The following is a 24,429-nucleotide window of genomic DNA, read 5'->3' as shown; positions in this document are numbered from 1 at the left end:
ATTGCTGCTGCTGCTGCTGCCGCTGCCGCCTGCTACTGCCGCCTGCTGCTACGGGATTCTGTCCTGTCCACTCTTTTTGTAATGTGCCGCTACTACTTCTACCACCAATCCACCCCCAGTGCCGTCTGCTACAAGCAGACCTGCCCCACCACAGGGCTTTGTCCTGTGACTGTCCAGTCTCTTTTAATGTGCTGCTACTACTACTACCACCCTTGCTGTCTGTTGGCTACCTCTACTACCACCAATACACCTCCTCTGCCGTCTGCTACAAGCAGGCCTGCCCCACCACAAGGCTTTGTCCTGTGACTGTCCAGTCTCTTTTAATGTGCTGCTACTACTACTACCACCCTTGCTGTCCGTTGGCTACCTCTACTAACACCAATACACCTCCACTGTCGTCTGCTACAAGCAGGCCTGAGGCCTGCCCCACCACAGGGCTTTGTCCTGTGACTGTCCAGTCTCTTTTAATGTGCTGCTACTACTACTACCACCCTTGCTGTCTGTTGGCTACCTCTACTACCACCAATACACCTCCACTGCCGTCTGCTACATGCAGGCCTGAGGCCTGCCCCACCACAGGGCTTTGTCCTGTGACTGTCCAGGGTCTTTTTTTAATGTGCTGCTACTACTACTACCACCCTTGCTGTCCGTTGGCTACCTCTACTAACACCAATACAGCTCCACTGCCGTCTGCTACAAGCAGGCCTGAGGCCTGCCCCACCACAGGGCTTTGTCCTGTGACTGTCCAGTTTCTTTTAATGTGCTGCTACTACTACTACTACCACCACCCTTGCTGTCTGTTGACTACCTCTACTACCACCAATACACCTCCAATGCCGTCAGCTACAAGCAGGCCTGCCCCACCACAGGGCTTTGTCCTGTGACTGTCCAGTGTCTTTTTTTAATGTGCTGCTACTACTACTACTACCACCCTTGCTGTCTGTTGGCTACCTCTACTACCACCAATACACCTCCACTGCCGTCAGCTACAAGCAGGCCTGCCCCACAACAGGGCTTTGTCCTGTGACTGTCCAGTGTCTTTTTTTAATGTGCTGCTACTACTACTACCACCCTTGCTGTCTGTTGGCTACCTCTACTACCACCAATACACCTCCACTGCTGTCTGCTACAAGCAGGCCTGAGGCCTGCCCCACCACAGGGCTTTGTCCTGTGACTGTCCAGTGTCTTTTTTTAATGTGCTGCTACTACTACTACCACCCTTGCTGTCCGTTGGCTACCTCTACTAACACCAATACACCTCCACTGCCGTCTGCTACAAGTAGGCCTGAGGCCTGCCCCACCACAGGGCTTTGTCCTGTGACTGTCCAGTGTCTTTTTTTAATGTGCTGCTACTAATACTACCACCACCCTTGCTGTCCGTTGGCTACCTCTACTAACACCAATACACCTCCACTGCCGTCTGCTACAAGCAGGCCTGAGGCCTGCCCCACCACAGGGCTTTGTCCTGTGACTGTCCAGTGTCTTTTTTTAATGTGCTGCTACTAATACTACCACCACCCTTGCTGTCCGTTGGCTACCTCTACTAACACCAATACACCTCCACTGCCGTCTGCTACAAGCAGGCCTGAGGCCTGCCCCACCACAGGGCTTTGTCCTGTGACTGTCCAGTCACTTTTAATTAGCTTCTACTACTACTACTACTACTACTACTACTACTACTACCACCACCCTTGCTTTCTGTTGGCTACCTCTACTACCACCAATACACCTCCACTGCCGTCTGCTACAAGCAGGCCTGGAGGGCTTGTGAAAAGCCATTGCTTGTTGCTTTTACATCCATGTATGGATGAACCCCGGCAGGCATCTGCCAATAAAAAGGGTACATTTTTGGAGGGCTTGTCAAAAGCCATTGCTTGTTTCTTTTACATCAATGTATGGATGAAACCCGGCAGGCATCTGCCACCATAAAGGGTAAATTTTTTGAGGGCTTGTCAAAAGCCATTGCTTCTTCTTTTACCACCTTATATGTATGAACCCTGGCAGGCATCTGCCGCCAAAAATGGTTAATTTTTGTACCTTTTTTAACAATGCATTAAGCATACAACATGCACAAGTGCAGTGGTTTCTGTTAGTTATCACCGTGTCCCATCCGTTTTCCTATAGCCATACATGTTGGCGTAACTTTGACACTAACTTTGCCTTAAAGACAGCTCAAAAGTACTTGAGTGACCTAAGAGTGTTATACAGGGCTTCTGGGGCTTTTAAACAGTGTTATACACGATTTTTAGGGGCTTTCTTGTATTACAGGTTCGGTCAGAACTAGTTCGGTACGAGTCAAACTTTTTCATGAAATTCGGCGAACCAGCCGAACCGAACTTTTCATAAGTTCGCTCATCTCTACTTGCAACCATTGGGAATGGCAAGTTAGCATTCTGGCTGTACTGATACATGGTTAACAGAGCATAAGTAAGTTTTTTCAAAGTTTGGGTTACAATTTATCTCTGGTAACCTGTGTATTAAATCAGCTTTCAAGTTTCATTATTCTATTACATAGATGGGAAAAGGAGGTGATTGCAAGCTCAAAGCTTTATTACTATATTACGCGATAAAGAAAAATGTATTATTGATAAATGTGCTGAATACCAAATCAATATCACAAACAAAAACGTTTTTTTCGGGGAATCATGAATTTGAAAAGAAAGAATAGACTTTTCATAATAGCAATAGTTAATTCACAGCTTATATTAACCCCTTAATGGCCGGCCCATTTTAGACCTTAACCCCTTAAGGACGCAGCCACTTTTGGACCAAATGACAGAGCCTCATTTTTTAAATCTGACATGTGTTGCTATATGTGGTAATAACTTCGGAATGCTTTTACGTATCCAAGCGATTCTGAGATTGTTTTCTCATGACATATTGTACTTTATGTTAGTGAAAAAAATTGGTCGATAAATTCAATATTTTTCAAAGTTTTGAGAAAATTTGCAAAAATAACCATTTTTCTAAATTCAAATGTATCTGCTTGTAAGACGGGTAGTTATACCACACAAAATAGTGACTAGTTAACATTTCCCATATGTCTACTTAATGGTGGCATCATTTTTTTGAACATCCTTTTATTTTTGTAGGACGTTACAAGGCTTATAAGTTTAGCAGCAATTTCTCACATTTTCAAGAAAATTTCAAAAGCCTATTTTTTTAGGGAACAGTTCAGATCTGAAGTGACTTTGAGGGCCTTATATATTAGGAACCCCCACAAATCACCCCATTTTAAAAACTGCACCCCTTAATGTATTCAAAACAGCATTTAGAAAGTTTCTTAACCCTTTATTCGTTTCACAGGAATTAAAGCAAAGTGGAAGGGAAGTTTGCAAATTTCATTTTTATTGCAGAAATTCCAATTTAATCAATTTTTTCATGTAATACTGAAGGTTTTTACCAGAGAAACACAAATTAATATTTATTGCCGTGATTCTGCCGTTTTTATAAATATCCCACATGTGGCCCTAGTGTGGTAATGGACTGAAACAAAGGCGCCAGAAGCAAAAGAGCACCTAGTGGATTTTTGGGACTTCCTTTTCTTAAATTATATTTCAAACACCATGTCAGGTTAGAAGAGGTATTGTGGTGCAAAAACAAAGGAAACACCACAAAAGTGACTCCATTTGGGAAACTACACCCCTAGAGGAATTCATCTAGGGGTGTAGTGAGCATTTTGACCACACAGGTATTTCATAGATTTCATCACAATTGGGATGTGAAAATGAAAAATTACATTATTTTCCAATAAGATGTAGCCTTACCTCAGAATTTGTAATATTTTCAACAAATAAATGAGGAAAAGCACACCAACATTTGTAAAGCAACTTCTCCAGAGTACGGAAATACCCCATATGTGGTCATAAACTGCTGTTTGGACAAGCGGCAGGACTCAGAATTGAAGGAGCGCCATTTAGCTTTTGGAGTACAGATTTTGCTAAATTGATTTCTCTGCACCATGTTGCATTTGTAAAGCTCCTGAGGTACCAGTACAGTTGAAACCCCCCCCCCCCAAAAGTGATTCCATGTGCAAAACTACACCCCTAGAGGAATTCATCTAGGGGTGTAGTGAGTATTTTGACCGCCCCAGGTGTTTTATAGATATCATTAGAATTGGGCAGTGAAATTAAAAAATTACAAATTTTTTTCCACTAAGACGTAGATTTAGGTCAAAATGTTTCCTTTTCTCATCAAATAAAGGAGAAAACGCACTCGAACATTTGTAAAGCAACTTCTCCAGAGTACTGAAATACCCCATATGTGGTAATAAACTACTGTATGAATACTCATTAGGGCTCAGAAGGGAAGGAGCGCCATTTGGCTTTTGGAGAGCATATTTTGCTGGATTGGTTTTTCTTCACCATGTCACTTTTGCAAAGCCCCTTAGGTACCAGTACAGTGGAAACTCCCCAAAACTGACTCCATTTGGCAAACTACACCCATTGAGGAATTCATCTAGGGATGTAGTGAGCATTTTGACCCCACAGGTGTCTTATAGATTGTATTAGAAATGGGCAGTGAAAATGAAAAATTACATTATTTTCCAATAAGACATAGCATTAGTTCAAAATGTTTCATTTTCTCAACAAATGAAGGAGAAAAAGCAGCATAACATTTGTAAAGCAAATTCTTCAGCGTAGGAAAATACCCCATATGTGGTCATGTTCGGGTACTAATCAGTCTCAACCGGCAGGGATAATACGCTGAGTTCGTACGAAAGGAATCACACCACACAGAGTCTGGTACAAAGCTCCTTATCCAGTGTCAGGAGAGGCGTCACTGCTTTATTACACACATTTGTTCTATATCTCCTTTCTCCTGGGGGTGGGTACATGTTATCACACTTTTATAAAAGCACGTATCACTATAAGCCTCTTGTTACTTGTGTCATCCTTGGATAGGTTCACCCTTATCTGGTCCTTTAGATATGTCTTCATAGTTCATAGTTCGTTCATACCAGGAAGTGACTTGTTATTGTATTAGGGCGTAGTCCCTGTTCAGGGGCCATCTTGCCACGTATACTTATCTAATCCTACTATTGCTTCATCACAATTATGTACACAACTCCTAAGTCTATATTTTATTAAAGAAAGAAAATTATTATAAACATTAACTTCTGTCCACTCCATCCTTCACAGTCCCCCCTTTTATCATTATTTTCTTCATTTCTTAACCTGTGTGTCCGTGCTCTGGGAAAGGGGAGTAAAAGGATTTTTTCACCAGTTTGAGACGAGCCTCCCCTATCAGGAGACCCCCCTTTGTAGCTGGACTTAAAGAGTCGGTGCACACCCTACACTATCTATTCATCTTCAGAACAATAGTCTCGATAAAGGGTGGTTGTTTTCATGGATGGAGTTGGTAAAAGTCCTTCAATTTCTGAAGAAAACATAAAAGTGGGAGTTACTTCAGTTATAGTTTTAGTCATTAATTTCTTTATACATGGTAATACACAACAAGCAATAACTGCGAAAAGCACTAGAAAAATTAAGATTACAATCCCAATTTGGGCCAGAATTTTCTGCCATCCGGTTAACCATGAGAAATACTGATCCCATGGGTCTGTGAAACCTGAATTTCGTTTTAATTCCTCGGATAAAGAAACAATCTGTTTGATTGCCATGGTTACTTTGCCGTTTGGTCCTGTGTTATCTGGAATAAAAGTACAACAGGTAGTACCTATCATGGCACAAACGCCTCCTTTTTCTGCTAGTATCATATCAAGGGCCATACGGTTCTGGAAAGTCATAGTAGATGTGGGTCCTAACTGGTCAGCTAGACCTTGTAAAGCGTCCCTAGTATAGTTAACAAACCGTTGCTGGTTGTAATAGATATAATTTATCCAATCTACATTTTTGTTAACTGTGATCATAGGGATTAATGATTCAAATCCAGCTGCTACCTGATCCCGGGCCTTGAATTCATCTGGGACCCCCCTTGGGACTCCTATAGCATCTATATACACATGGGGGTCAAAACTTCCTTTCAGATCTCTTTTTTCCCTTGTTAATATGTGACTATTTTGAGAGGTGGTCTCTTGGGTCTCAGAGAGTATATGAAAAGGCATGATCGCTTTCGCCAGGGTGCATTCTCCCTTCCAGTTCCCTTCGATCCGAGTTCTAATTTTCATGTCCCCACAGATCCAATATATATCCCCTAATGACTGGACCTGGTTCTGAAGGAGGCTTCCATTTATTGAGCTATACGTCCCACACCACTGGTTACTAAAGTTTCCTACAAATCTCCCTTCTCCCTCATAATTTACATAACAGGTGTAGTTCCCGGGGTATATAGTAAGTCCCTCTCGATTCTTGGGGGTCTCAGTTATGATAGGATATTCTTTCTTCCAATTTTCACACTCATTTTGTTCAGTAGTAGTATTGGTGAATAAACTAAAAAAACATGGCTGAATTTGTTTTGGGATTTCTAAGGGTACCATACCTAAATGGGGTCTAGCCCCAGCACAAACATAGCAATTACTTTTGTTTACTTTAGTGGCGGAATATTTCATCCATTCCAACCATAGATTTGTATCCCCAAATCCAGTTTCTATAGCCATAGTGTCTTCGAATCCTGGGTTCGCGATTGCAACTATTTGTGAGATGGTTCGGATCCTAGGGGCAACGGGGTTTGGCTGTTCAATAATCAATTTTTCCCATTCTGTGGAATTTACCATATCCATAATTCTAAATGGACCCTCAGGTCCCACATAGCCGGGATTTCCTATATAAGACGACAGCCAATACTGTCCCCCATCTGTGTGTTTGGGATTTTCTATAGTTAGAATCAGTGGATTACAGCTACCTACATTTTGACACTGGCTACGAAATGGGGTCTTAGTAAGGGTCATCCTAGTTATTAGAGATTTTCCGCTATCATCCTTTTTGTTTAAAGCGCTAGGGGGTTGATATCCCCAATCTCTTCCAGTGTTCCATCCCACGGAGCCCCAGTATTTACCCTGAGTTCCCCAATTATCATCCGTAACACATATATATTGTTCTCCTTCTCCTATGGTTTTGATCCAGTGTCTTCCCCAATCATAGTTCAACCCGTGTTCCCACTGTCTATGGTTACAGTCTATTATTTGACAATAATCGAATGTGTAAGTGGCTACATGGGTGTTGCTTGAATTAAACCAGAGGACAGTCATATCGTCGATCTTAGTGACCGCTACCTGTCCGGTTACTACCCATGCTGTACCACACAAAAGGATATACTGGATCATTTCGGAACTTCCACTCGTTTGCAATGGGAAGCGTGAATCCAAGTAGGGCGACCCTCAACTTTCACAGCGGTAGGGGTGGTCAGTATGACTTGGTATGGGCCCTCGAATCGTGATTCTAGAGATCCTCGGACATGCTTCTTGACTACCACAAATTCTCCAGGTTTAATGTCGTGGGTGGTAGTATCTGCTTCCGGATCTGGAAAAGAGGAGTATACTGCAGAATGTGTTATTGTCAGTTCCTTACATAATGCAATTACAAAGTTCACTAGATTGTCATTTCCCATGCTAAGCTGCTGGGGGTAGTAGTGGCCTAACCTTGGGGGACCACCAAATAGTATTTCATAAGGCGTCAATCCTGTAGGGGCTTTAGGGGTGTTCCTAACCGAGTATAATGCTATAGGTAATAGTTCTGGCCATGCCATGTTCAGTTCTTGGCTGGCTTTCAAAAGTTTGTTTTTTAGGGTACCATTAAGTCTTTCTACTTTCCCGCTACTTTGAGGATGGTATGGAGTATGTAGTCCTAGATCAGCCCCGACTAATTTCCAAATTGCCGATGTGATATCTGCAGTAAAGGCTGGTCCTTGATCGCTTTCTATTACTTCTGGAATTCCGAATCTGCATATTACTTCCTTCATAAGTTTCTTTGCAGTAGTCCTGGCTGTCATATTGGTGACCGGGTAAGCCTCGGGCCATCCTAAAAACATATCGATTACCACTAGTAGATATTCGTATTTGCCACTTTTAGGCAGTTGTGTGTGATCTATTTGAATTCTTTGAAACGGATAGGATGTCCTGGCGAGGTGTTTTGCAGGAGTGATCATAGTCCTTCCAGGGTTGCATCGATTGCAGATTATGCATGTCCGGCAATACTGGGTGACAGGGGTGGATATTCCTGGGGCCAGGTATAGTTTGTTGATTGCCGTTACCATCTGGTTTTTCCCTCGGTGGGTAGGACCGTGTGCCCACTGTACAATTGCTGGGTACAGGGCTCTCGGGAGGACAACTCGTTTGTCCTTTCTCCATATTCCTTGTTTATCCACACTTGCTCCTTCCGTCTGCCATTGCTGTCTGTCCTCAGGGGTACTATTGTTCTGGAAGATGGTAACTTGGTTGATGGCGTCGGTCCCTTCCACATTTGGTATCTGTTCTCTGGCCTGCGACCTAGTCATAATCTGGAGGTAGCTTGTTTGATCCGGACTCCCTTCTGACTCTTTTCCGTAAGTTGCTGCCCATTTTGCCGTCTCGTCTGCCAGCTTATTTCCTTGTGCTTCTTCTGTTTGGGCTTTTCCATGGGCTTTGGTCTTGAGTATGGCCACTTTTTCTGGACGAGTCAAGGCTTCAAGTAATTCAGCCACAGCTTGCGCATGCCTGATTGGGGTACCAGCAGCTGTTGCAAAACCTCTGATTGCCCAGATCTGTCCAAAGTCGTGAGCCACACCGAAGGCGTATCTGGAATCCGTATATATGTTAGCTGTGTGGTTGGCCGCTTTGTGGCATGCCTCTGTGAGGGCTTTTAATTCAGCTTCTTGTGCAGATTTGTGGGGTGGCATCCGGCCTGCTCGGATGGTTTCGTGCAGTGATACCACAGCGTATCCAGTGTGGAATTTACCTTGTTCATCAGCATAACGTGATCCATCAGTGAAAAGAATGAGGTCCGGGTTGTCAAGTGGAGTGTCAGATACCGTGGAGGGAGATGTTGCTTGCTGCTGCATAAGTTGTAAGCAGTCATGAGATTGTGCATGATCTGATTCCGTATGGGGTTCTTGGTCTTGATCCCCCCTTACAAGGGGCAGAAGGGTGGCCGGATTGAGCGTATGGCAGCGCTGTAAAGTGACGTTGTCTGGAAGGAGAAGAGAACATTGAAGACGCATACGTCGTTGTAAGGAAAGTTGTTTTTGTTGACTTTGAAGTATGATTGCGGATAAGTCATGTGGAGCTAAAATGGTGACTGGATGTCCGAGAATAAAGGGTGATGTTTTGTCCAGTAATATCTGTGCAGCCAGCACAGCTCATAGGCACATGGGTGCGGCTTGCGATACAGGGTCCAGTTTCGCCGAGAAGTACCCAATAGGTCTAGGTTTTCCTCCATGTGTTTGAGTGAGGACAGCAGATGCATGGCCTTGGTTTTCAGAGATGTATAGTTGGAAAGGTAGTTGGTAATTGGGGATGCCCAGGGCTGGGGCTGTAGAAATGATATGTTGTAGTTCACGGAACGATTGTACAGCAATAAGGGGGAGATTGGGCATCCAGGAGGGATCAGAAACGCAGGCGTATAGAGGATGCATGAGTTGAGATGCGTTGGGAATCCATTGTCGACAGTAGGTTACCATTCCTAAAAAGGCCTGCAATTGCGTAAGGCCAGTAGGGAGAGGTATGGCAAGAATAGTAGAGACTCGTTCCGAGGTGAGATGTCGTGATCCTTGTGAAATACAGTGTCCTAGAAAGATAACTTTGGGGGCACACCATTGCAGTTTCTTTTTGGAGATTTTGCAGTTAATTTGTGCGAGAAATGTGAGAAGACTTAGAGAGAGAACTGAACACAAGGAGGTGTTTGGTGCTGATAGGAGTAAGTCGTCGACATATTGGAGAAGGGTGGCTTCCGGATGTGCAGCTATCCATGGTAGAAGAGAAGACGTGAGGGCTTGAGTGAAGTGATTTGGGGAGTTCTGCGCACCTTGAGGCATGACAGTCCAAGTGTACTGGGCGCCTTGATGAGTGAAAGCGAAAAGATACTGGGAGTCTTGATGTAATGGTACACTGAAAAATGCATTGGCTAGGTCAATAACGGTGAAGGACGAATGTGAAGGGGGAATGTCACTGAGGAGCGTGTGTGGGTTAGGCACCACTGGAGTTTCCATGATAGTTACTGCATTGATAGCGCGTAAGTCTTGAACTAATCTATAAACAGTAGGGGAACCCGGTATTGATTTCTTTTTGACAGGAAAAAGTGGAGTGTTGGCTGGTGAAATACACTGGACTAGCGCACCTTTGTCCAGAAGGGCTTGGATTTGTAGCTGCAGAGATGTTTCTTGGTCACGACGTAAGGGGTATTGGGGAATACGAGGCGGGGGCACCGTAGGATCTTTGAGAAAAACACGGACAGGAGGGACAGGTAGCTTGCCTATATCGTCAGGTCCGGTAGACCAGAGGGAGGGGGGTAAAGAACTGGCTACATCCGGTGGAATATCCGGGGTTGAGGAGTGTGGTGCCGGTTGAGATAAAAACAACGGTACAGTTCGGAGGAGACAGGTATCTTCGTCCGTAAGAGAGATACTGGTAGAAAGGTGCATTCCCAATTTATCGTATATAATATGGGCTTTGAGCTTGTGTAAGAGGTCGGCTCCTAAAAGGTTTAATGGGCAAGTCTTTGACACTATAAATTGAGAGACGTATTTCTGACTTTTCCCAATAGGTAGAGGCTGCGTAAGACGTGACGTAGTGGCGACTCCATCGACTCCAACGCAGGAAAGAAAGTCTTCAGAAAGAGCACAGGAGGAGGGTAGGTTAGAAGTCTTGATTACGGAGGTGGCTGCACCCGTGTCTACTAGAAAAGGAAGCTCATGGCCGTCTACAGTGAGATAGACGGAGGAAATGGGTCCAATACGGGGGTTGGTTAGGGCCATGAGTTCTGCGGGCTTGCCTTTATCCTATGGTCTGTCTGGCTGTAGTGGTGGATGCCTATCTGGTCCGTTAAAGGTTGGAGGTGGACGAGGATACCTAGGTGGTGGGGGATGGTTGCGGCTTGTGTCTTGAGTTTCTCTAGGAGAACGGCATTGGCTACGGAAATGTCCTGGTCGCCCACAATTGTAACAAACGATATCATCCCGTCTTCGGGGTCAGGGGCGATGTTCCTGCAAATATGGGTAATTCTGTAATGATGGGCGAGGAAATTGTGGTGGTGGATGAGTATACATAGGGGTAGGTACTGACGAAAAGGGATGGGGACCGATGTCCGCAAGCATAAGGGGTCCGGGCTTGGGTGTCGGGTGTTGCAAGGAAGCTTGTAGTTGTCTATCTATAGCCTTGGCAATGAGAAGAACTTGACGGGGTTCCATGTCGGGGTATTCTGGGCGGGTGGTGCAAAGTTTGGTTTTTACAGGATCTCTGAGTCCTGTAACGAAGGATGATACGAGAAGCGTCTTCTGTACTTTCTTCTGCATGTCATATCCTTGGTCTTGAAACAGCATTTGGATACGTGTAAAAAACTTCTCGACAGATTCTTTCTCTTCCTGAGTACAATCGGATATATTGGTGGTAGAGTCCCCAATTCTGTCCTGCGCCCAGGCTTTTATTTGGCGGGTGAATTCAACACCGGAGTGGTACGTACAGTCGTCACCTACTCTATCGGTGTCTAGAGCGGAGCTAATGATTGGCCAGAACCTATCCCCGGCTTTAATACTGGATACGTGTAGCAAATCTTTCCAAGTGGGGGAATAAGTTTGCTGCACTTGGCGTAGCTTTCGGTAAAATCCCATAGGATTTTTCTCTGGGTCTTCTAGGATTGCACATATGCTTTGGACTTGGGGTGGGGTGAACGGGGCATAGGTCGTTGGGGGTAGGTGATTGAGAAGGGGGACCGGGGATGCTCGGGTCAAGACACCAGGTTTAGGACATTCGGGGGAGGTAGGTTCGTGGGCTAGAACTGGAGTATCACAGGGATTAGAAGGAGGGTCTACGGGTAGAGATGGCGAAAATGGGGATTTAAGGGCAGTTACTGCGGCCGCTATCGCTGAGGGGTCAGTACTAACGATTCGGATTTCTTGAATGGAGCGCACGGGGGCGTGTTCTTTTATTGTGGTGATTATAGTCTCGGCACACTGATAGAGGGGAAATCCAAATATGCCTGCACCAAGGAGGGGCAGGGCCAACGTAGTGAAAACTTTATTTTCAACAAGGTCAAGCACTGAACAGACACTTTGTTTTAACAAGGCTACACATTCGGAGTGTTTAGCAGGGTTGTACAGGGGCCCTACTGCATGAATAATAACTTTACAGGGGAGAAGGCCCGGACCCGTGAGGACAGCGCGTCCTGTTGGGAGTGGCCCTAAAAGCTGGACAATGTCATCACAATCGGATTGAATGGAAGCACCGCCATGTTCAATGATGGCTCTTGCCAATCCACCCCTATGTTGTAGATTCATATTGGCAGCGTTCACTATGGCGTCTACCCTTTGGGTGACCATATTCCCGTGTCCCACTGTTAAAAGTTAATTCCCTTCCCATATCATACGCTGTATTTGGGGATTCCATTGTTCCGGAAAGGATTCAGGGGGTGGCGCTGGCCATTCTGGGAATTGTGGTCGGGGGGCCACGGGTGGCCGTACAGCCAGAGGGAGGGGTAGCGGACGACTAGGGGGAGGCGGTGACTGTGAAGGAGGTATAGCAGGCGGGATTGTAATTGTAATCTCTTCCCCCCATTCTCCCTCCGAATGTTCGGATTGGGCATCATCATTAGGATGGATACATCTCCTTCTGGCTGCTAATTGATGGGCGATGGGTGTAGTGGATATAAGGGGGTTGGCGCTACGGGTGGTCACTGGCATTAGAGGAACGTCAGCTGTGACCTTATCCTCCGGAGGGGGCTTATAAAATCCACCTTCTTGTGTGAGTACCGGATATAACGGAACAACAGGTTTAGGTGTACCAAGATGGCCTCCTGGGGCGGGGAGTGGTGCCGAAGGCGTGGCATATATGGGAGGATCGGGGCGTGGAAAGTGACATGATACACAATATTCAACTTGGGGCGGGTTCTGTTGACCACAACTGGGACACTCCCACGCAGTTAGAATTCCACCATCGCCATTATAGGGCGGTGGCTGGACACGTTCTTTGTAATACACATATTTGATGATTTTACCCTTTCTGTCTCGTATTTCTTGCTCAGTAAACTTGTCTTTAGTTATGGCTATGGCTGTTCTTTGCCAAGCTAATGCTTCATCTAACTTTCCTTCGTCACTTAATCTTCCCTTGTTTTCCCTAAGAGCTGCAGCCCATTCTCCTGGTTGTAACCTTCCATCTATAAATATGCCACATATGTGCATAACTTTCTTACTATTTTCTACATTCTTCTTGCCTTCTCTTTTTTCTACTATCTCTTTTGCGGTTAATGGACCACCTTCCTTTGCCTGTCTCTTTGTTTTAAACAAATTAAACATACTGTTCTATATCTAACACCGTCCTGAGAATGAAACCTTATTCTCGATGTTTCTGAACACAATTATAACTGACTGTCTGTCTCTGTCGTCTTAATGGTATCAAACTATACCCTGCGACTAATTGAATTATTACACTTATACTTATCACCTATGCCGGCGAGACGCAACTATCTATACTATGATTCTTGGAGCCACACAGCGGGTCAACTCTCTGTCGCTGAGAGTGTGGCCGGGATCGACTACAAATACCTCGGTACCTTATCACCTGCTCACTCTCCCACACGAATAAGAGCCAATATTCATAAACATGAACTTAACCTTACCGTGTTTTATTTGAAGCTGATCAGACTTCCTGGGAGCGTGGCTGGCGATTCGATGTTGAGGCGTCTGGGGGTCGTCGATCACGGACACGGCTTGTCCCTCGAGTCGGGCCCCACGTTGGGCGCCAAATGTTCGGGTACTAATCAGTCTCAACCGGCAGGGATAATACGCTGAGTTCGTACGAAAGGAATCACACCACACAGAGTCTGGTACACGTATACTTATCTAATCCTACTATTGCTTCATCACAATTATGTACACAACTCCTAAGTCTAGATTTTATTAAAGAAAGAAAATTATTATAAACATTAACTTCTGTCCACTCCATCCTTCACAGTCATAAACTGCTGTTTGGATACACGGCAGGATACAAGGGAAGAAGCGCCATTTGGCAGTTGGAGCGCACATTTTGCAGAATTGATTCCTGGGCGCTACGTTGCATTTACAAAGCCCCTGAGGTACCAGTACAGTAAGAACCCCTGAAATGTGACTCCATTTGGTAAACTACACCCCTTGAGGAATTAATCTAGGGGTGTAGTGAGCATTTTGACCACACAGGTTTTTGCTGAATTTGTTAGAATTGGGATGTGAAAATAAAAAAAGTTAGCATTTTTTTTGCGAAAAGATGTAGTTCTAGCCCAAAATTTTGCATTTTCACAAAGCCTATAGGAGAAAAGCACCTCAACGTTCATAAAGCATTCTCTCCAGAGTAAGGCAATACCCCACACATGGTCATAAACTGCTATTTGGACACACAGCAAGGCTCTAAAGGGAAGGAGCAGCATTTAGTATTTGGAGTGGAGATTTTACAAGATTCGTTTTTTGACACCATGTTGCATTGAGCTATCGTACCAGTACAGTGGAACCCCCAAAAAATTACCCCATTTTGGAAACTAGATCCCTCAAAGAATTTATCTAAGGGTGTAGTGAGCATTTTGACCCCACAAGTGTTTTGTAAAAATGAGTACACAATAGATGTTGCAGATTGAAAATTGCCATTTTCCACAGATATGCCATTTCATTGCCCAATGTGTTGTGCCCAGCTTGTGCCACCGTAGACACACACCCCATAAATTGTTAAGCGGGTTCTCCAGAATACAGTAATACCCCATATGTGGTCATAAATTGCCATTTGGGCACACTGCCAGGCTCAGTTGGACCATCATTTGGCTTTTAAAGCACAGATTTTGCATGGTGTTTTACTGGTATTTCAACTTATAATGTGGGGGCATATGTAAGATGGGTGGAGTACATCAGGGTATATGTAAGCTGGGCGGAGTACATCAGGGTATATGTAAACTGGGCAGAGTGCAACAGGTCATAATAGGATGATGTAATAATCGGGTGAATGAATAATCCATGGATTGGTGTGATACGCTTTGAACCAATCCTTTATGCACCGGCCGGGTTTATTGGGTATCATACAAAATATCTGCGCCCCAGTATTGCCTAATCTTTGACTTCTTCACTAGCCCTATAAGCAGCACAAGGCCCTAAAGTTTCCCCATCTCCGCTGCATCTACAGGGTTCACCTGTGGGGTCCAGCAAATGACGATGTAGGGTATTTAGTGAAATTTTACTGGACCTAAAAAATTAGTCTGGGCCGTTATTTTGCACCATTGAGTTCTGAGAGTCATAACGTGTTATTTTTCTGTTGACGGAGCTGTGTGATGGCTTGTTTTTTGTGGAACGAGCTGTAATTTTTATTGGTTCCATTTTGGGGTACATGCGATTTTTTTTTTATCACTATTTATTCAATTTTTTGGGAGATGAGGAAACCAAAAAACAGCAATGCTAGTACGTTGTTTTTGTTTTACAGTGTTCACCGTGCAGTATAAACAACATGTTATCTTTATTCTGCGGGTCGATACGATTCCGGCGACACCAAATTTATATCGTTTTTTTACGTTTCATTACGTTCCCACAATAAAAATACTCTTTTCTAAAAAAAAAAACAAATATGTTTTAGTGTCGCCATTTTCTGACAGCCATAACTTTTTTATTTTTTAGTTGATATCGCTGCGGGAGGACTTGTTTTATGCGTGATGAACTGTAGTTTCTATTGGTACCATTCTGGGTTACCTGCGACTTTTTGATCACTTTTTATTACATTTGTTTTTTAGACAAGATGACCAAAAAAAAATGGTGTCATTGTTTTTTATAAAAAAAAATTACGGTGTTCACCATGCGGTAAAAATAAAGTGATACTTTTATAGATCAGGCCGTTCCGAACGCGGCGATACCTATTATGTATAGATTTTTTCATTTTTCTCTAATTATAAAGGAGTTGATCAGGGAAACAGGGTGAATATTGTTTTTATTAGTTAAAACTTTTATTATTTATTTTTCTTTAGCATTTTTTTTAAACTATTTCACTCTTTTTTACACTGACTTGGGGACTTGAAGATCTGGTCTTCTGATCCCCGGTACAATACACTGCACTACTTATGTAGTGCAGTGTTTTGCAACTGTCATTCTTCAACTGACAGTTAGCGTATTAGGTCCGGCCTCGTGCCGGACCTAATAGGCTTCCGTACCTGGGCAACCAGGAAGCCTAGCAACGGCTTCCTGGTTGCCATAGCAACCATCACCACCCACGATCCATGGCGGGAGGGGTGGAGCCGGAAGGCACAGAGAGAGCCCCCTCCCTCTGTCAACCACTTCAATGCGGCGGACGCCATTGACAGCCGCATTGAAGGAGTTAAACGGCGGTAACTGCCATCACCACCGTTGCAGCGGGATGTCAGCCGTGTATAACAGCTGACAGCCGCTGAAGATGAAGTGCTCCTGTACACCCTATTGCTCGAATGCACTTTAATGACCAAGCTAATTTTTACGGTTTTCCATCGTTGCATTCCAAGAGCTATACCATTTTTATTTTTGCATCGACATACCGTGCTTGTTAAATAACATAATAGCTTTATAGGTGGGGTCGTTACGGACGCGGCTATACCAAATATGTGTAATGTTTTAATATTTTATTTGTTTTTTCATATTAAAGTATTTTATAAGGGAAAAAGTGGGTTTTTAATTTTTATTATTTGGGATTTTTATTTATTTATTATAAACTTTATTAAACTTTTTGTTATCTTTATTTTTAGTCCCACTAGGGGGCTTCACTATGCGATCTTCTGATCGCTTTTGTAATACACTGCAATACTTCTGTAATGCAGTGTATTATTGCCTGTCAGTGTAAAACTGCAAGGCACCTGCTAGGCCATGCCTCAGGCATGGCCTAGCAGGCATCCTCAACAGGCAGACCTGGGGCCTTTCTTAGGCCCCCGGCTGCCACAGAAGCCATCGGCACCCTGCGACTGCCTTTGCAGAGTGCCGGTGGGGTAAGAGAGGGAGCACCCTCCCTCCAAAACCACTTGGATGCGGCACTCGCTATTGAGCGCCGCATCTAAGGCGTTAAACGGATGAGATCGATGTTGAAATTTATCCCGCCCATTAGAGCAGAACACCCGTGCTGGGCTTATGACACAGCGCCGTGAAAAGGCATATTGGCGGTCATTAAGGGGTTAAAGTACTCAATTTAATGTCCTTGTTCTAAAATTAATCACCATATACTGATGCTAGATAATGCTATAATAATGTACCCATATATAATCCCATAAAAAATGTAATGTACTCATATGTAATACTGCCATACTGTACAAATAGAGATATGTTCACATTCGAATCATGGCTTCTGTCAGGCTGCCATCAGCTAGAATAGTGCAGCAGGCTGTGCCATCTGTCCAGTATAAAAAATGGACAGCCTAATAGATCCAGACAGATGCTCTCTCGACTGGTGAGGGGGAAATGCTTCGCGGAGCAACTTCAGTGCAAGTGGGTGATGCCAAACAGGACAGGGAGCACTTGCTGTATCAAAAGCGAGAGAAAGATTCCACTCTGTTTATGATAAAGCTTCTTCCTGTATTAACGAAGTAGTCCCCCTCCAATGTACAGACCTGAGTTTACTAGGGACCTTTTAAAATGGAAAGTCAAAGTCCTCATCCCCATGTACACCCCCCTCCCCAGAGTTTACTACGTTTCTTCTAGACTGAAAAGTGCTTTTTCTCCCAAGTCACATGTCTCATACCCATGTACCGTCCCTGAATTTACTGGGGACCTTCTAGACTAGAAAGTGTTTCTTCCATGTCAAAGGTCTTATCTCCAAGTACCCCCATGAAATTACTAAGGACCTTCTAGACTGAAAAGTGCTTCTTCTAAGTAAAAGGTCTTATCCCCATGTAGCCCCCATAGATTACTAAGAACCTTCTAGACTGGAAAGTGCTTTTTCTCCTAAGTCATAAGTCTCATTCCCATGTATGCCCCTAATGTAACTAGGGATCTTCTAGACTTCTTCTTCTTCTTCTTCTCCTCCCAAGTCACTGGCCTCTATTTAGATTATGAAACCTCAATTATAACTACATTGCATCCATCTGATTTTTCCTCCAGTAGGGAAAGTACAGATTTTCTTCTTGTTAGGTGCACATAAAGTAACTTTGAATTCAAAGTCAACTGGTAGCTAACACAAAAACTTTCTCTTATTCTATACGTCAAAAATACATGGACAGCCCAGAAATTATTTTGAACAAAAAGATTATTATCCATTTCTTAAGGAGCAAATGTATATTTCAGATGACATCTTCTTGTTAGGTGATGGCAGTCTTAGGCCAGTGCCTTTTAACCACCCATACGCCTTTTTACGCCAGCTAATAATGGTTCTTATGCAACAGAATCACCTTCTCACAATGCTGTGTCATAAGCCCGGTGCCCCATGCCAGCTAGAGTGGGTGTCAGGCTTTCTAAAGACAGCTGGGCTCCTGGTCTAATGAGCAAGATTGGAGTTAGCTCCGATAACCCCTTACATGGTCAATAGCAACCACTGCATCTAAGTGGTTTTATAGGGAGGGAGCTTCCTGTGTCACCCCAGCGGTGCCCCTGCAATGCGATTGCGGAATTCTCATGGTTTCCATGGCAGCCAGGTTCCTAACAGAGGTCCCTAGGTCTGCTATCGGTGTACAGTATGCCTATTAAACCCTGCCAGAGACAGTTTTACACTGACAGGCATAGTAGTTAGATGTGATCAATATTAGCTGGATCCTGTTTGTCAGAAACACAGAGGACCCGCTCTCAGTCAAGCCGTCAGTTCAGCTTAACTGATGAACTCAGCTGAGAGAGAAAGATACAGCTTCTATGTATACAGGACACATAGAAGCCGTATCATAAAAAGTAATAAAAATACAGAATCAAAAAATACATTGACATTCAAAGGTGTACATAGCTTTTTAAGGGATTGTCCAGGCAGGGGGCGTTTTTTTCATACTGATGACATATCCACAGGATAGGTTATCAGTATATGAACGGAGGTGGTCTGACACCCGGACCCCGCACCAATCAGCTGTTCCAGCTGCTTCTGAGTGCAGGTAGCTTTGCAGGGTCAGTGCCAGGTCAGATGGCTCCGGTCACAGTATAGCGGTCGTGCCTCCGGCACCGATCCCTGCATATCTTCGGCTGCCTCCGGGTGTCGGAACAGCTGATCGGTGCAGGGTCCAGGTGTCGGACCCCCATGATTATATACTGATGACCTATCCTGTGGATATGTCATCAGTATGAAAAAGTTTGCCTGGACAACCCCTTTAAATATTATGTACAGATGCATTTTAAAGTTATAGTAGCACATAACCTTTCTTTCTATAGAATATTTTACGGGCCTAAATTGGCTTTATAAAATTAGTTTTTAATTTGCTTTACAGAACAACCCCCCACATCCTAGTAAATATGAAAATCCCTTTTAATTTGAATATAATAATTTGAGTGATATGTCATTCTGCTACAGTAGCTAAATGATGTTTACATAAGTAAAGAAAAAGTCAAAGCTGTGATTTTTAGATCTTCTTTTCTTAAACCAGGTAAATAAAAAATTTGCTGAATCTCAGGTCGATGCGAGAACTTATCAGTTCACATATCCCATGCCTAAGCTATTATGTTTGAGATTCATATTATAAATGGAAAATGATACAGTTGTAGATGTATGCATTTATACGCAATCTCTCTACTGTCAATGACTTGACCTAGTGAAATCTTTCTAAATTGAACTAATACATCAAATTTAGAAATACATTAAAAGATCATGGCTCTGGACATCAGTGCACATCACCTATTTAGCTCCAGTAATGAATTCTTCACCTACTTTTCTTCTACAGCCATGATAATGGATTAGGATTTCTTCTTCTATCTGTGAATTGCAGTTCCCAGGCAACCATGCCATGAACATACTCTTTCAATTAAAAAGACATCTGTGCTGAAAATGAATGTTGTTTTTTTTATTGGTCATGGTACAATTTATTATTTACTTGAATTATACTGGTTTCTGTTTCGTTTTTATCAAATATTTTGTATTATTGTTGTTAATTTGAAATTGATCTTTACACTAGCAACAGAGAATTTGTATAATCTGAACTTTTTGAATGAATAAATAGTGATTGGGTTTGTTCCATCATTTTTCTTTTCGATCATGCAAAGCGTACCAATTTTTCAATTGGAATAATTGATAAAAGTTGTTAAGGTGTCCCCTGATGTTCTTTTGATTCAACTCATAGAATGTCCACTTCATGTGTTCAGTGGCAGTAGGGAGAAGCCGCTTACAGTGAGCCGATTCTTATTGGCTAGCCTGCATAATAGTAGGAATAACTACCCCGTCTGTGTACAAGAAGATTTGGGCAGCGGGACTGAACTACTTGGTATGTCTGACCACCAGCTCTGGGCACATAAGGTGGACATTCTGAGGAGGGAATCAAAAGATAAGTACGTAATAGCAATATCTAGACCCTGGAGCATTTTGATAAATTATTTGAATTGAAAAAATATGTATTTCAGGTTTTAACTCCTTAACGACCGCCCACCATCTTTTAACGGCAGGAGGTGCAGGTGCTTCGTCTACAGCGACGTCTTTTGGCGTCGATGTAGAGGAGGCTGATGAGCGCTCCTGTAAGCGCTCATCCTCTAAGCAGGAGCTGTAACTTACAGCTCCTGATCTTAGAGCAGCCTGCTAAATACTGCTGGCGTCGAAAAAGATTCTGAACCCAGATGTTTAACTCTTTGATCACCGCGGCATGATCAAAGGGAGCTCCCCTCTTTGATCGTGTCACCAGAAACCCGGTAATGTGATCAAAGACCGGGGAATCCTTCTGCAGTCAGCCTGCTGTGGACCTAGAAAGGACCCCAGGGCTGTCTGTTCAGTTTGCCTGCTGTTCGGGCACACTATGTGCTACCCTAACAGCAGCCTGTGTCATAGTGACACAGTGTAATATATTAGCATACAGCAGTATGCTAATACATTACAAGTAAAATATAAACTTGTAAGTAAAATTATCCCTTAATGGGATTAAAAAAAGTAACAAAAAAATAAATAAATTTAAAAAAAAAGTCCCATGAAAAAAAGGCATTATTTTGCATAAAATTTATTGCCCCTACATTAAATACAAACGAAAAACCTACACATTCAAGGCCTCATATAGCCACGTCAATGAAAAAATAAAAAGTTATGGCTGCTGAAAGGCAAAGAGGCAAAAACTAAAAAATGTTGCTGGTCATTAAGGCCTTTTCAGGACCGGTCATTGGGGGGTTAACAGAAACATTTAATAATAGTGAACAACCCTTTTAAGGTTACACATTACAGCAACCCAAATGAACCATTTATAAAGAGTCTTTTAATAACCTCTTTTGCATTTTTGTTGCCAAATATTAATAAAGTTTTACCTTATTCATTTACATTGCTGCCCCAGTGGATCATGTAATTTTGTCTAAATTCCATGGTTTTGGCCATGCTAACAAATAATTTCTAATCTTTTTTGTTTATATGTAATGAAAAACAATTGTTTCAGTGATGTGATGCTACTCGAGAGTGCCAGCTGCTGCTGCTGCGGCGGCCATACTTTGCTCTTGCTTTGTCTATGATCCACCTGACATGCCACTCCAGAATGCCAGCCTCTGCTTTCTGCCATATTCTCCAATCTGCTTAAAAAATTAATCTATGGGAGGTTTAAAATCCCTTAGGAGGGTTCAGTCAGGCATATCTGCAAAGTAATAATACTGCACATGATTGGAACAGATATCTGTGGTTATTTGCTAAGCAACTAACATAAGAAATTTTGGCTCCATTAAAGAATATCTCCCTGAAAGTTTTCCATTTATTGTTAACCCCTAATCACACCATGACAGAACGTAACGTCGTATTGAGAACTAACTACCCACACCGCAACGTACAGTTACATCATGGTAATGGCACATGCACTGAAGCTGTGCCCGCACCATCTGCAGCGGGTGCTGACTGTATTTAATGGTGAAAGCCTGCTGCAATGCCTGGGTTTGGAGATAACTCAGATCCTGGCTTTTTAAAAACCCCTTAGATGCTGCGGTCAATAGCGACCACAGAATCTAAAGGGTTTAACAGGGTGTTCACTGTTAGAAATAATAAATGGTTTAATTTGGCAAATATGTAAAATACGGCTATATCGATGGAAAAATCTAAAAGTTATAGCTCTTGGAATGTGGTTACATGAAAACGATTTTTCCATGAAATTTGCTACTATTCTGCAAAAGTATTACAACATAAAAAAACACTATACGTATTTCATATCGCCGTCATCATACCGACTAATAGAATAAAGCTAACAAGTTAATCATGATGCAGGGTGAAAGGCGTAAATATAAATCGCAAAAATAACATTGGCGGAATTGCTGTTTTTGCAATTACCCCCCGAAAAAGATTATAATCTACATGTAACCTAAAATTAGTGTGTTATAACAATGGAAAAAATAAAACCGTTTATGGCTCTCGGAATGCGACAATGAAATAAACAAAAACATGCTTGGTCCTAAAGACAGGCTGGTCCTAAAGGGGTTAATGCACTTGTGTTGGTCAACTACTTTTTATATTTCGATATAGATTAATTACATTTTAACACTTGAATTTTATTATGCCACAACACATACCTAAGAAGTATGTCTCTATTATAGTGCCTTCCTGCATCTTGATATGTGCATAGTTTTTTAATAGCTAAGAACTGTGCCACATTGCCACTAAGGTCCACTATTAAAGTAGAACACTGGGAAAAAAATACTGGGTATCCAGGCTCCAATACTGGTGAGTTACCAGAATTTTGCATTCTCCCCACTGGCAAAGTATGTCAATAAACACGACCAGCACGTAGGATTCGATGCAAATCCACAACGTTTTACAACGCAACAAACTATGCATGTAACATGGGAGACATTTCCTCAACCTGTTGCAGGAAAATTTTATGGGCCAGTTTGTGGAAGACCCGACTAGAGGTGAAGCTCTGTTGGATCTGGTCATTTCTAATAATGCAGATCTTGTTGGGAATGTCAATGTTCGTGAAAACCTCGGTAACAGTGATCATAATATAGTTACATTTTACCTATACTGTAAAAAACAAACGCAGGCTGGGAGGGCAAAAACATTTAATTTTAAGAAAGCCAATTTCCCCAGGATGAGGGCTGCAATTCAGGATATAGACTGGGAAGAACTAATGTCAAATAATGGAACAAATGATAAATGGGAGATTTTCAAATCTACTTTGAGTTATTATAGTGCAAAATTTATTCCTACAGGTAATAAGTATAAACGACTCAAATTAAACCCCACGTGGCTTACACCTTCTGTGAAAGGGGCAATACATGACAAAAAAAGGGCATTTAAAAAATACAAATCTGAGGGTACAGCTGTAGCCTTTGTAAAATATAAAGAGCTTAATAAAATCTGTAAAAATGTAATCAAATTAGCAAAAATACAAAATGAAAGGCAGGTGGCCAAGGATAGTAAAACAAATCCTAAAAAATTCTTCAAGCATATAAATGCAAAAAAGCCAAGGTCTGAACATGTAGGACCCCTAGATAATGGTAATGGGGAGTTGATCACAGGGGATCAAGAGAAGGCAGAGTTACTAAATGGGTTCTTTAGCTCTGTATATACAACTGAAGAAAGAGCAGCTGATGTAGCCGGTGCCAGTGCTGTTAATATATCGGCTGATATACTGAATTGGATGAATGTAGAGATGGTCCAAGCTAAATTAAATAAAATAAATGTGCACAAGGCTCCGGGACCAGATGGGTTACACCCTAGAATTCTTAAAGAGCTTAGTTCAGTTATTTCTGTCCCCCTTTTCATAATATTCAGAGAATCTCTAGTGACTGGTATAGTGCCAAGGGACTGGCGCAGGGCAAATGTGGTGCCTATTTTCAAAAAGGGCTCTAGGTCTTCCCCGGGTAATTATAGACCAGTAAGCTTAACATCCATCGTGGGGAAAATGTTTGAGGGGCTATTGAGGGACTATATACAGGATTATGTGACAATAAATAGCATTATAAGTGACAGCCAGCATGGTTTTACTAAGGACAGAAGTTGTCAAACTAACCTAATCTGTTTTTATGAAGAGGTAAGCAGAAGTCTAGACAGAGGGGCCGCTGTGGATTTAGTGTTTTTGGACTTTGCAAAGGCATTTGACACTGTCCCCCATAGACGCCTAATGGGTAAATTACGGACTATAGGTTTAGAAAATATAGTTTGTAATTGGATTGAGAATTGGCTCAAGGACCGTATCCAGAGAGCTGTGGTCAATGAGTCCTACTCTGAATGGTCCCCGGTTATAAGTGGTGTACCCCAGGGTTCAGTGCTGGGACCACTATTATTCAACTTATTTATTAATGATATAGAGG

This window comes from Rhinoderma darwinii, chromosome 1 (assembly GCF_050947455.1).
Source record: "Rhinoderma darwinii isolate aRhiDar2 chromosome 1, aRhiDar2.hap1, whole genome shotgun sequence".
NCBI lineage: Eukaryota > Metazoa > Chordata > Amphibia > Anura > Rhinodermatidae > Rhinoderma > Rhinoderma darwinii.
This window is presented reverse-complemented; position numbering follows the sequence as displayed.